This window comes from Topomyia yanbarensis, unplaced genomic scaffold (assembly GCF_030247195.1).
Source record: "Topomyia yanbarensis strain Yona2022 unplaced genomic scaffold, ASM3024719v1 HiC_scaffold_14, whole genome shotgun sequence".
Lineage (NCBI taxonomy): Eukaryota > Metazoa > Arthropoda > Insecta > Diptera > Culicidae > Topomyia > Topomyia yanbarensis.
Window position 1 is genome coordinate 282675 of NW_026683316.1, and position 14725 is coordinate 297399.

Genomic DNA, 14725 nt, shown 5'->3' on the forward strand with positions numbered 1-14725 from the left:
CGTGCTATAAAACTTCAATTGCTACTAGATTAGTAACCAAAAATTGATCCTTTGGCCATATTGGCAATTTGGGATGAACCGGAATTCGAGCGAGTAGCAAAAATTTATAAGCAACTAAATATTTATAAAATTGAATTAGAAGTTACAGGAATTAGTAATATGATTTTAGAAATTGTTGGATTGGTAGCTCTAGTATGCAAGTGAAAATCAAAAAAGTCTGTGGACGCATTAGCCATCTGACATCCCGTGTGGAAGAACCAAAATTTACAACTTACAAAAAAATATATAAAATTGCATTCAATCTTATTGAAAATTCTAATATGAGTATGGGAAATAATGGATTACAAAATTTCTAATCAAATCTGCCATCTGGGATAATTCCGGGGCAAGTGACCCAATTGCTTATTATTTCTGAGATTTCCTCACTATGCCCACCAAGTTTATTTATTTATTTATATATTCGATCTTCGGCAGATACCGTACTGAGTTTAACCTTCCGGCGGTCGCGCTAGTGCACGAGTGCACGCTCCTCTGAAAATCTAGCGAAATCGTCTTAGAGCAGCTGCGGCTGCTCGGACAGTGAGTCATTTGCGCGACTGCTGGAGGGTTAAATGACATATTGTTATAGTGTTAAAAGTTTATAATCGCTGACTTATATATAGATTTAGTAATATGATAGTCAAAGAGCTTGGACGTTTCGTTAAATTTACGACAACATCCATCTACCAGATTATTCTGGTCGTATGCTGCACGGTGCCTACGAATCCATAAAAGTGTTTGATTTCTTATAACACGAGGAGGAACAAATAAATTAATCCTTAAAAGAATATCGAGACAGTCAATTTTGCTCGACAACACATCGAAGATGAACATTCTTTGCAAGAAGATACGACGTGACCCAAGCGTTGGTAAATTTAGCAGCATACATCTATTATTGTACTGTGGTAGACGGATAGCATCGTCCCACGGCAGTTTTCTTAACCTTTCGGCAGTCATGCTAGTGCACTTAGTACACGCTGCTATGAAAATCTAGCAAAATCGTCTTAGGGCACCAGCGACTGCTCGTTCAGTGGGCCACAAGCGCGACTTCCGGGTTACAGCAAACAGTACAAAGCTTCTCTGAACACGCTCCAATCGATTACTTTGAACGGTGTTGTATGACGCCCATACTTATAGAGCTACTACTCCAAAATGCTCCGACCGGTTCGGATATAGATTTCAGAGTGTAGAAATCCTCGAAATCAGCAGTATTTCGTTTCGAAAAACCCAATGTTGCAAAAACCTTAGCCGTTGTCGCAGTGATATGGTCGGAAGTTTACTGACAAACAATACTCTCAGGTCACGGATAGATATTGACATAACAGAACTATGGCTTAAACTATAGCTCTTTGCCACACTGGGTTAGGAATAATAGCATATCCTCGAGTTTCAGCTCTCTGTACATAGGCTCATCTACATGTGGAGAAACCAAAAATCCGGATATGGAATTGCATTAATACCTGGCAGTTACATATCAAATGAAATGAAATTCCGTAATCGGATTCACAAAGATCACAGGAATAATACTCAGCACGCTTAATAGTAGCCATGTGATAATTGAGTTTGCATTGTCCAGTCACTGCCCTGATTAGAATATTGTAGTTGTGCTTAGAAAAATGCAGCAATTTTTTGACATTTTCGGACTCACGTCCGGCAGAAAAGTATTTGTTTGAACGCAAGTTTGCAAGCTACGCCAATTGTTGGCATGTTCGGATGCAGCCCAAGAGCGAATCTTATGCTTTATCCAATTTATCGAAAGTGGTAAAACTGGTTCTGGACCAACGAAGTCAGTCACAGTGCCCGCTCTTGCCAATTCGTCCACCCATTCATTTCCAGTAATACCGGAATGAACAGGTACTCATAGAAGGTAGTCGGCTTGAATTCGACATGCGATTACTAATTTGAGTCGAACAAGTTTGGTAATCTACCAAGGTGTTGCTCTAGAAGCACACACTTAGTTGAGCTCGGAAATTTCCCGCACAGCCGGGTAATCAGTAATGTTTTTACTTATATCTTTGAAAAGTGTGATTTGTTTGCTGATTGTCAGTAAATTATTTTTAGAATCTCAGCAAACAATTAGAGCTTTCACTGAAGTCTCAAATCTCTTCACTGTTCAAATCTCGGCAAAAATTGCCAAAAAATGCTGACATTCAGCAAAAAAAAATTAAGTGTGCATAACTCGAAGCGGGCAAGCCGCTTGGTATGCTGCTACTTTGAGTGTGTTTGTTTTATGCACAACCTCATTCAAGTCACGTGGAGATTCAATCGTCGGAAGATACCCCTGAAACTTAGTTGCCAAGCCTTCATCGTAACCTGTACGTGGATATAGGATTACGATATGTGACAATATCTAGCGAGACGCTTAAATGATCAAGAACTATGTACTTATGATCAGATAATGACGGTTCCAACTCGTTCGGCACGAGCCAGTTTACCAACTCATGCGTAATACTGCCAGAGCAGACATTTACATCTAATACCTCTTCTCTGCCAACTCGTGCAAATGTTGGGCGATTTCCTACATTAAGTATGGACAGATTTGTACTGTTTAAATATTCCATCAATTTGGTGCCCCTCAAATTGATATCTCAGCTGCCCCAAATTATGTGGTGGGTATTTGCATCACTGCCGATTATGAGGGGAAACCCATTTCTTCCACAGTATGATACAACCTTTTTAAAATCATCAGTACGTGATGGTTCGTTATTCGGCAAATATGCCGAATAATATACGTATTTTCTGTTTATGTTATCAACAGTCATGTTGACTGCGACAGCACAAACATCGCAATATAAGACATGCGTCAACAGCACTATTTGCAAGAATACATGCACGAGGCATTTCACATGGATTTGTTATGCCATTTTTGTTGAAAGCTACGAAGACGGGTTTAAATAGTTTTCCAACATAGAATTTTCTTTCATGGAAATTCAGTTCTTGAACCAAAACTATAGAAGCTTTTCCTATCTGCATAAGGTAAGATGAATACATAGTTGCTGTACGTTTATACTGAAGATTAATTTGTGCTGCTCTACCATACTCGAGGACAGAACTACACATTTCATTATCAGAATTTGTTGTACAGCAGCTAGAAGATACCAAACACGTTGGCTTCTAATCACCTATAGCGAACCCCGAAATGGGTATTAGGGACGTCACCACAATTTCCAAAGAAACAAACGTCCACTGTGCCAAAGATTCGCTTAACACAGCTTACCCTTACCCACGACACTCCGTGCGCGACTGGCATATTTTAGTCCTGCCTGCCATTCAGTCCTCGGAATGCAGAAACAAGTTGATTTGACTCCAGTTTTAAGTCGCCTAATACGAAATGGGATCACGATTGGAAACTCGGAACATGGAACTGCAGATCGCTCGGCTTCGCAGGATGTGACAGGATAATCTACGACGAGCTACACTTCCGCAACTTCGATATCGTGGCGCTGCAGGAACTTTGCTGGACGGGACAGAAGGTGTAGAAAAGCGGGCATCGAGCGGCTACCTTCTACCAGAGCTGTGGTACAACCAACGAGCTGGGAACCGGCTTCATAGTGCTGGGCAAGATGCGCCAACGTGTGATCGGGTGGCAGTCGATCAACGCAAGGATGTGCAAGTTGAGGATCAAAGGCCGTTTCTTCAACTACAGCATCATCAACGTGCACTGCCCACACGAAGGGAGACCCGACGACGAGAAAGAAGCGTTCTACATGCAGCTGGAGCAGACATACGACGGTTGCCCTCTGCGAGACGTGAAAATTGTCATCGGCGACATGAACGCACAGGTAGGAAGGGAGGCAATGTACAGACCGGTGATCGGGCCTAACAGCCTGTATCCCGTATCAAATGACAACGGCCAACGATGTGTGAACTTCGCAGCCTCCCGTGGAATGGTAATCCGATGCACCTTCTTCCCTCGCAAAGATATCCACAAAGTCACCTGGAGATCACCGGACCAAGTAACAAAAAATCAAATCGACCACGTTCTAATCGACGGTAGATTCTTCTCGGACATCACAAACGTCCGCACTTATCGCAGTGCGAATATAGATTCGGACCACCACCTGGTTGCAGTATGCTTACGCTCAAAACTTTCGACAGTGCATAGCTCTCGTCGAAGCCGAACGCCGCGGCTAAACATCGAGCGGCTACAAGATGGCAGAGTGGCTCAAGAATACGCGCAGCAGCTGGAAGTGGCACTACCAACGGAAGAGCAGCTAGGCGCAGTTGCCCTTGAAGATGGCTGGAGAGATATCCGATCCGCCATAGGTAGCACCGCAGCCACTGCACTAGGTACGGTGGGCCCGGACCGAAGAAGCGACTGGTACGACGGCGAATGCGAGCAGCTAGTCGAAGAGAAGAATGCAGCATGGGCGAGAATGCTGCAACACCGCACGAGGGCGAACGAGGCGCGATATAAACAGGCACGGAACAGGCAGAACTCGGTTTTCCGGACCAAAAAGCGCCAGCAGGAAGACCGAGATCGCGAAGCGATGGAGCAGCTGTACCGCGCTAAAGACACACGGAAATTCTACGAGAAGTTGAGCCGCTCGCGCCGGGGCCACGTACCACAGGCCGACATGTGCAGAGATACAAACGGGACGGACCAGTGTGAGGTGATCCAGAGGTGGCGGCAGCACTACGAAGAACACCTGAACGGCGATGCAGCAGACGACGAGGATGGCACGGTAACGCACCTGGGAGCACGCGCGGACGACATTACACTACCGGCTCCGGATCTCCAAGAAATTCAGGAGGAGATCAGCCGGCTCAAAAATAATAAAGCCGCTGGGGTTGACCAAATACCAAGCGAGCTACTAAAGCACGGTGGCGAGCCACTGGCTAAAGCGCTGCACTGGGTGATTACCAAGATTTGGGAGGAGGAGATTTTACCGGAGGAGTGGATGGAAGGTGTCGTGTGTCCTATCTACAAAAAGGGCGACAAGCTGGATTGCTGTAATTACCGAGCAATCACCCTGCTGAACGCCGCCTACAAGGTACTCTCCCAAATACTATGCCGTCGACTATCACCAATTGCAAGAGAGTTCGTGGGGCAGTACCAGGCGGGTTTCATGCGCGAAAGATCTATCACGGACCAGGTGTTCGCTCTTCGTCAAGTACTGCAGAAATGCCGCGAGTACAATGTGCCCACACATCATTTGTTCATCGACTTCAAAGCCGCATACGACACTATCGATCGAGATCAGCTATGGCAGATTATGCACGAGTACGGATTCCCGGACAAACTGACGCGATTAGTGAAGGCGACGATGCATCGGGTGATGTGCGTAGTACGTGTCTCAGGGACGCTCTCGAGTCCCTTCGAATCACGCAGAGGGTTACGGCAATGTGATGGCCTCTCGTGTCTGTTATTCAACATCGCGCTGGAAGGTGTAATAAGAAGAGCAGGGATCGACACGAGTGGTACGATTTTCACAAAGTCCGTTCAGCTACTTGGCTTCGCCGATGACGTTGATATTATTGCACGAAACTTTGAGAAGATGGAGGAAGCCTACATCAGACTGAAAAGAGAAGCCAAGCGCGTCGGACTTGCCATCAACACGTCGAAGACAAAGTACATGATAGGAAGAGGTTCACGAGAAGAGAATGAGAACCGCCCGCTTCGAGTTTGCATCGGTGGCGACGAAATCGAGGTGGTTGAAGAGTTCGTGTACTTGGGCTCACTGGTGACCGCCGACAATGATACCAGTAGAGAGATTCGTAGACACATCGTGGCAGGAAATCGTGCTTACTTTGGCCTCCGCAAGACACTTCGGTCGAACAGAGTTCGCCGTCGTACGAAGTTGACCATCTACAAGACGCTGATTAGACCGGTAGTTCTCTACGGGCACGAGACCTGGACCATGCTCGTGGAGGACCAACGCGCACTTGGTGTCTTCGAACGGAAAGTGCTACGTACCATCTACGGTGGAGTGCAGATGGAAGACGGCACATGGAGACGGCGAATGAACCATGAGTTGCATCAGCTGTTGGGGGAACCGCCTATCTGTCATACCGCGAAAATCGGATGACTACGGTGGGCCGGGCACATAGCCAGAATGTCGGACAATAGCCCGGTGAAAACGGTTCTCAATTGCAATCCGACCGGTACAAGAAGACGTGGCGCGCAGCAAGCACGATGGATCGACCAGGTGAAAGACGATTTGCGGACCCTTCGCAGACTGCGTGGCTGGCGACGCGCGGCCATGGACCGAGTGGAATGGAGGAATCTTTTGTATACGGCACAGGCCACTTCGGCCTTAACGTGGGCGTTCATTTTTGCTGTTTTCATTCAGTTATTTTTTGGTTTATTTTTAATTTCAATTTCAAACTGAACTTTATTTTGCGCTATCTCTGAGTGGGATTAACGAGCAAAAATGTATCAGACAAGATCACGCAGTTCACTTGTGCTCTACAATTTTAAATGTGTCACAATCTGCCTTCACATAGAACAAATAAATGCTTTTGTTTTATATTTCCTCTAAACTGAAGACATTCGATTGTTTTGTGAACCTTTAATAAGATTGGAAGTGTATAAATGACGGAGGCGTTGAAACTGAATGCTGGCTTCGGTAAATGCACGCACAAATAGGCAACCTTTACAAAAAAAATCCGTTCTAAATGTTATAAATATACTACATTTCCCGATGTCGCTTAACAGGTAAGTAATTAAAAAAAACGCAACTTCGTAAAAAATAATCGTGGCTCACTCACTTTTTTTTCAAGAATCAATTCCTTTGATCGATTCGCGATTTACTCGCCCATCTGTATTTCTGACTACCACAGTGTATGCGGGTATACCGGAGGTCTGAGCATCCCGAAAACACAGCTCCCATGGGTGGGTTCAAATTGAGCGAGCGATAGAGGTTAGCGCAAGGAAACAAATAAATCGTAATGCGAGGGTGTGCAGCGAGTCTAGCCATATGTTCCATTGCGATACAGGTGGTCTGTCCGTAACATGAGTGGACTGTATCGATGTAACATAATTTTATTTCTGAAATGCAGTATTTCACATATACATTAGCGCCACGGAATGATACAGTTTAAAATTAAAATGATTGTCATGCATGTAGTCACGACCTGATGGACAACTTTGCTGAAGACACAACCTTTGTAGAGCGTTAGACAGTCGAAATTAGGCAAGTTAATAAGGTAAAACTTAATAACTCTACTAGTGCTACGTAATGACAGATTTTCGACCCAAAAATCCCACAATCATCGTAGTATTCGCCTTCTAAGCAACATGTTGGAAAACAAATATTATCAAAGGCAACTTAATTTTTGTGGTTCCAAAATGTAGCTGAGGTTTTTTACCTACCTTAAAAGGCGAAAAACTCCGGGTTCCCCTATATTTTGCTCCATATTTTCTATTTTACCCATTTTTGCCTTTTTTTTTAAATTTATCCCATTTTTTCAAATCGTTTAATCTTTTCGTGTTTTTCATTTTATTTATCGTTTGATTGGTTTCTTTTGCATTTGCATCTTTTGCTGAGTTGATTTCACTAATCTTTTATTTTCTTTTGACATTAAAAATGTCTTACTCCACTATCTGGGGCTAGGTGTCATTCTAAAATCTAAACTATCTCCCATGTAACGAAACTATGTAAGGTTTGCACGCTTATAAGTCCGATATTACTAGATGGATTTTAATCATTCATACACCAACCGATTCAGCAACACCTAACTTAAATATTGGTAATAATTTAATATCTCCCCAATAAAAGTAGACTTTTGGAAATTGGTAAAATTAAAAAGTTCACGAAAAACGGGGAAATTACCATTCGTGAGGCAGATTTCTCAGACACAGCCGTCATTAGAGGGTAGGTTAGTGGCTCAATCACACACGAAAAGTCATAAATAGAAGCAACGCATGTCCGTTTAAATCAGTTGTTGCTCTTATCCCATACGAGCAACATCGTCTCCGGGCGATGCAATAAGCGCTATCGATTTTCGGCAACGTTGGCATTCGCACACACTCGCACCTAAGTGACTAAACCATATACGGTTAGTTTATAAATAGAAGTGACGCGTACCCGTTTGATTTTTGAATCAGTTTTTGTTCTTATGTCGAACGGGTAAGACCATGGCTGCAGCGTCTAGGCACTACACTAAGGGGCCGTTCATAAACCACGTAGACTCATAAGGGGGACGGGGGGGTCTGGCAAAAGTCTACGTTTGTCTACGAGGGGGGAGGAGGGGTCTTTGAAAAAGTCTACGTAGACTTTTATTTTTTGTTATTCTCGTATTACTAATTATAAATGGGATTTAAAGAGAGTTGTATTCAAAATATCGGTCTATTCAGTATTTATCCAGACACTTCAAAGCTAGTACACTGTTGAGGTAACTACTCGTTAAGCGACCACTCAACCCAGAACCCACGATTTTTTTTTTGGACAACCTCACACAGTGTTGTTTCTTGCGTATATTTCGATATAGTTTTGATCTAGGAATAATACAGAAAGACGATCGCCCAAAATTCCTCTCGTCGGAAGATTTTGACTGTGAAATCATCTGAGACATCACTAGTTAGCAGACATGCATGGACCATTAAATGCATGAATCTTAAAAACGTAAAAAATGGTCAAAGTTAAGCATTGTAACAACAAAACACTCGATTTTTAACAATAAGTGGATTAATTTTATTTTTTATTTATTGATTTTGGTGGTTAAAGCCGTAGTGTAGTTAAACTTCTTCAACAAAGTGTTTACTCAAGTTAATCAGTTTCTCTTGCAATCATTTACACTGATTTCAAAATCTTTAAACACCCGTTAAATTTTACGTCTATATATCGAAATTTGTTCACGAAAAGTGAAATTTGTGTGCATGTTTGGTTTATTATTTTAGTCTAGATGATAGTACACATCGACAGTATTATTTCGTAAATGTTTCTTATAATTTAACAATTTTGAATGCACCAGTAAGGCTCAACAAGTGTCTAGCAATTCTGCATTGTTCGCACACTTCGGCCAAAATTTAAGCTAGTTATGGCAATATATCTTTTTACATATATTTGAGTGACTAACCTTGAAAAGAACTATTCCGAACGTTGAACGAAAGAAGTACACAAACGTTGGAAAGCACCTTGAATTAGTACTAATTGATTTGATCAATCATAGACAAAAAACCAATGTGAAACACCTTTCTTTAATATTTAAAAAGCTTGAAATAAATCTGAACGCTAATTTTTAATTGAACATTATAATGTGCTTCTTGCTAATTACACATTTCCCGCGAATAAAAAAAATTAAAAGTCTACGTAGACTTGTGGTGGAGGGGGGGAGTTGGTAAAAGTCTACTAAGGTCTACTAGGGGGGAGGGGGGGTTAAAAATTCTCAAATTTCGGTCTACGTGGTTTATGAACGGTCCCTAAGCGGTAGACGCTATGCATTTTCGGCAGCGGTGGCCGTGTGCGGATTTTTCGGGTACCAGCACGGTGTCACAGAATGATTTGCAAAGTGGGTGGGTGGGGTGGTTTGGATTTAATATAATACGGTGTGTGATGCTTAGAGTGTTGCGTTTGAAAAAAATATATTTATTTTATGCATGCGTGTGCGTTGTAACTTGTTAATCCATGTTTACGGCGCTTTGTAGCTGCGTAGGGTAAAGATCCTATTGGTTTTCATGTTTCATATTTCGGTTATATGTTTTTTATGAGTAAGGAATCTAACAACGTGCTTCTGTAGTTATTGCACTGTTCAGCAGCGTAGTATTTTATATAGGAGAGTACACTCAGGTTTTTTTACGCGGATTTTGAAATTTACGCAGTTTTCATTTACACGGCCTGTATCCCCTGCGTGAAAAATCTGAGTGTAATTGCATCGGAAACAATCACATTCCCAGCAGAACTTTTTGTTTTCTAACTTCAAACACTTTTGTTTCGTACTGCACACAACGGAAAATTTTAAAACAGAACTTACCGTCCCAGCAGCAGTTTAAGCGGGTGTTCTTTTTCGATTCAAATTCAAGCCATGTCTTAAGCGTTACTGGACTTAAAATTGTTTTCCCTGTTTATCCAGTCAGAATATCTTCCTACCCTATGTATTTAAAACACAGTTCTAATTGCGTTTTAAAGTATACAACAAATAGAACGGTTGGGTATACTAATTTAAATTTTAAAATAAATCTGTTTTAAATTATGAAACAAACCGCTGTACTGAAGATATAATTATGTCAGTCCTATTACCACATAAAACACCTATATAACATAAAACGCTGCAGAATTGGTTTAATAATACAATGTTTACACTACAGAGTTATAACACGTTTCAATAATTAGCAACAAGAAAAATGTCACCAAGATAACATAAAAACCCGTTTTAACTGGTAGTGCGAACGTTGTATAACAATGTAATTTATCAAATAATTTCATTTGTTCAACCACTAATCGATCAAGAAATACTTAACCTTAAGATTGTTTACTTAAGTTCATTAGTACATTATTGAAAATTTAAATGGAAAATGAAATTTCATATTTCATGGAGAATCTGTATATTTCCGTTGGCGGGCGTGGGCTCAATATGGAACTTTTCTTTTGAATATATTTTCTGGACAGACCAGCCTATTTTTACTAGATGGATCAGCCAAATAATGCCAATCACCTAGTGAGATACTTGATTAATTAAAGACCTTCAATAAATTATGTTTTGATGGGGAGGGTATATAGCAAATTGTAACATATGAAAACAGGCGAGTGAACAAGAACGTGAGTCGATATATGTGATAGATAAAATTCATTTGTACGCTCTTGAAAAAAGCTACATTTTTAATGTCACCGTGGTCGTGTCCTGTACACAACCCTTTAATTTTTTTCTTTTTTTTTCAATAAATCTATTTTAGTATTTTCTCTATCCGCTCCTTTTCCATATTTTTCATTTACTGGTTTCGCTCTTTTTCTTAAAAGAATTTTTTTATAGCTTTCGTTTTAAAATTTGGCCTATTTGACACATTTCTTTACACGCCATCTTCAAGTCTTCAAAACCCTCACTTGCCTGAAAGCTGCCAACACAGCGAAATTTTGCTCGCGTATCGCCTGAATCCGAACTACCTGCACACCTATTTAGCGGAACCGTTAAAAGTGGCCAAATCAATTGCCACCAGCGTAATGGCAACCGTAAGGGAAAAGTGGCTGATATTTTGACGCATCTGAAGCTGTCGAGGTTCACACAGAAATATCTGGTTTGGCAGGCTTTCTGTACCTGTGGTTTGAAAAGCTACATTTTAAATGCAGCCGAGACCATCAACAAGGAAATTCACGTGAAAATAAGCAACACGATTGTTCCCTGCTATTTTGGCCGGATTTTGAATCCTGCCATTCCGGAAAAAAACACATGTCCATGTTTTGGTGGTGCCCAAGGGCAAGAACCTTCCCAAGACACTAGAGCTCATCCCCCATCTAGGAATATTTGTCCACCGCACAGTGGCTCAAAACAGGGTTTTGAGGTACTTAATGCATTGGAATTAAAACTGTTGATATTAGCAATTTTACATATTCTACAATGTTTGTGTGTGTAAAAAATACCATCTTTTGGCAACATTATTGCTTTAAAAAATGATCACAGTAGCCTATAGCAAATTTTACTTTTGAACCGAAAGAGATAGCGTTTGGTCGTTTTCGACAAAGTTGTAGAGGAAAGTATTTTTATAAATTTTCAGAAGACATGTTGTCTCTGTCACTCACAGTAATCGAGTCATAAAAAGTTTTCTACGTCCTGCAATTCTTATTTGTACTTATAAGCTTTTTGTTTCTGATTTTTCGCGTTAACGATGTTCGAAGGTATTTTTAATGATTATAAAACACACAACTTTTTCGAAGAGACTAAACAACTGTGAATGCTGTATATAAACTTATGGCTGATTTTGATTTTATTTTAGCCTGTTTTCGAACCCATGTAACTTTTTGATCGGCAAAAATTGTAATTATGCCATCCATTATTCTGATAGGACTGGGTTTCATCTACAAAATGAAGGTAAAACCATAATCACCCGTTCAGAAGTTACACCCTGTTGAAAGCTGGCCCTCTTGAAATCGCGCGTATGGCTCACTGAACGAGTAGGCGCTGGTGTTCAAAGACGCTTTCTGAGTGGCGTGCACTCTGTGCACTAGCGCGTCTACTCGAAGGTTAACATCGATATTGAATGATTTTCTAACGGGTAATGTACAAGTTCATTTCCGTCCGAATTACCGTGTGAATGTTAGCTTTAGGATAAAGAAGATACAGAAAATTGCTGCATTCACCACGGTATTGTAGCGATCACGTGTATCAGAAGTCAAAATAACTTCCAAATTCGGTAACCCAAGCTCCCTGTTGCAAATATGTGTTCACTTCTTCCATTCCGTAGGAGGAAGAATGAACACTAGGCGGCTAAAACGTACTATCCGCTCGCGCACGCACGTTTTTCTCTTTCCCAATCTGTCTCACGATTGCACAAACTAGAGCAAGTGGTTGAGTTTCGGTCGCCGAACGGACCTCGTTGTCGTTGTCTTATCAACCGCCCGACCAGTAAAAACTATGTGAACGCAAGTGAGGGTATTGGCGCGTAATGGTATGATGCAAATGTTTCGAGAGGGAATGAGATAGCGATTCAGAATCAATTGTCCAAGAAGTTCGTTTTTCGAAATACGAGTTTTACTTCGGTAAAATTACGTACTTCCGGGTATCTAGAACCAAAAATCGTTTATCTGAGGGTTTTATGAATAGCTTCTCATCCATTTCAATCTGGACCGTGAAAGGGGTTAGAGTGCGTGTTGTTTGAATTTTTCCCGCGGTGTGTCGAAGGTTTGTCAAATTTAAATATGAGATGTCTTTAAAATTCAGTAATTAGTTTGTTATTAGGTGTTGCGTCAAGTCAAGTAGTAGGAAGTGCGGAATTTTCGTGTGCGTTAGCTGAAAATTATAAAGGTAACATACAATTGTACTCTATAAAAAGAGACAATGAGTTCACGGCATCCAATAGCCGTGCGACGGCTTTTATTCTACCGTTTAGAGCGGCACTATTCATCGGCCCGCCACACCGCCCTTCGCCAGCCGACGCGCTCTAGACCCACGCGCTAGTTTGGGATATTCTGGCGCTGCAACCGAAAAGCCAGAAGTGCGACGATTCATCAAACGTTTGCACAGCGCAGTTGAACGTCACGACCATCCGGTGTGCACGTAATTTGTTGCTGGCAGCTTGTCCGGCGTTCCGACATTGTCAGCAGTTATCCATCCTGTACGCAGAGGAACATCTGTAATCGTCCGGTACATCCTTAATCGCCTTAATCGCCTGCGCAGATTCATCGCCGACGGTACTGATTAATCGCCGCCACCGCATCGCCGCATCAGGACAGTCATCGCAGTAGTGCGAATGTGAATGGGCAAACAACGAGAAAAAGACTGTAAGTAGCACTATAAAATCCATGCGCATGGTTCGTTAAAGTTTAGCCGATACACGCACCCGGCAAACTAAAGTTCGGCCGCATTATGGCACGTTAGCCCGGCAGGAAATAGCGATCGCTCACCCGCACACAGTAGGGAACAGAAAGAATATAGGCAACACCGTAGAAAAATCCTAGGTTAATTTTTGAAAATGCCGGTTAAGTGAATAAATTAAAATGTTGATTGTAGTTTGTTAAATAATGTGTTGGTGTTAAAGAAATAGTATTAGCCATGTTCCCCAAGTAATTACGAGTTTGAAGAGGTATCTCATGTTTCGCGTCGTGTAGTTTTGTAGTTTTTTGGTGATATTTACTCCAAGTTGGGCTACTTGAGAATCTTAGCCCCACCACTCGAGTCTCTTGTACGGTTTAGTTATTTGGTTTTTGAGGCATTCTTCCAGTGATGAGACAATACGAGTGGTGTTCTTCTTAGGTATTTTGGGATAGGAAAGCGAACTTCTCTAGGTTTATTCGGGTAATTTGATGCATGAAACTGAGTACCTCTCGATTCAATTGCGTCTGCTAGGTCGTTCCTCTAAACCTTCACTATATCGACCCTACCTGAGGCTGGGTTTCTGGTCGGGCAACCCTAAAGCACGACAAGTGGTCCTCGAAAGAGGTGGCGCTTAAGCCATTTGTTCGGAAAGGTGGGACGATTGGGCAGATTGAATCCGTAGCAACGTCGTGCGCGCTACAGTATGAAATATTTGAAAATATTCAGCCGGATAAGGTAGCAATTGTATGGAAAACGTGTATCTTTTACCTCTTCTTCAATATCCTGAAACTAAAATTCACTCGATTTACCGGACCGAGATGAAATATACATCACCTGTTAGAAAACCATTCAATATCGGTGCTAAGCTTCCAGCAAACGCACTAGTACACAGAGTGCGCGCCACTCAGAAAAACAAGCGAAAGCGTCTTTGAGCACCAGCGCCTACTTGTTCAGTGAGCCATACGCGCGATCTCAAGAGGGTCAGATATACAGTTTTCAACAAGGTATAACTTCTGAACGGGTGACTATGGACAAACGGTTTTACCGTTTACCGTTTTACCGTTTTGTAGGTGAAACCCAATCCTATTAGATTAATTGATAGCATAATTAAAATTTTTGCCGATAGGAATGTTACGCGGGTTCGGAATGGGGCTAAAATAAAATCAAAATCAGCCATAAGCATTCACTTTACACAGCGTTCACAGCATTCTAGTCTCTTCGAAAAAGTTGTGTGTTTTATAATAATAAAAATACCTTCGAACATTGTTAACGCGAAAAA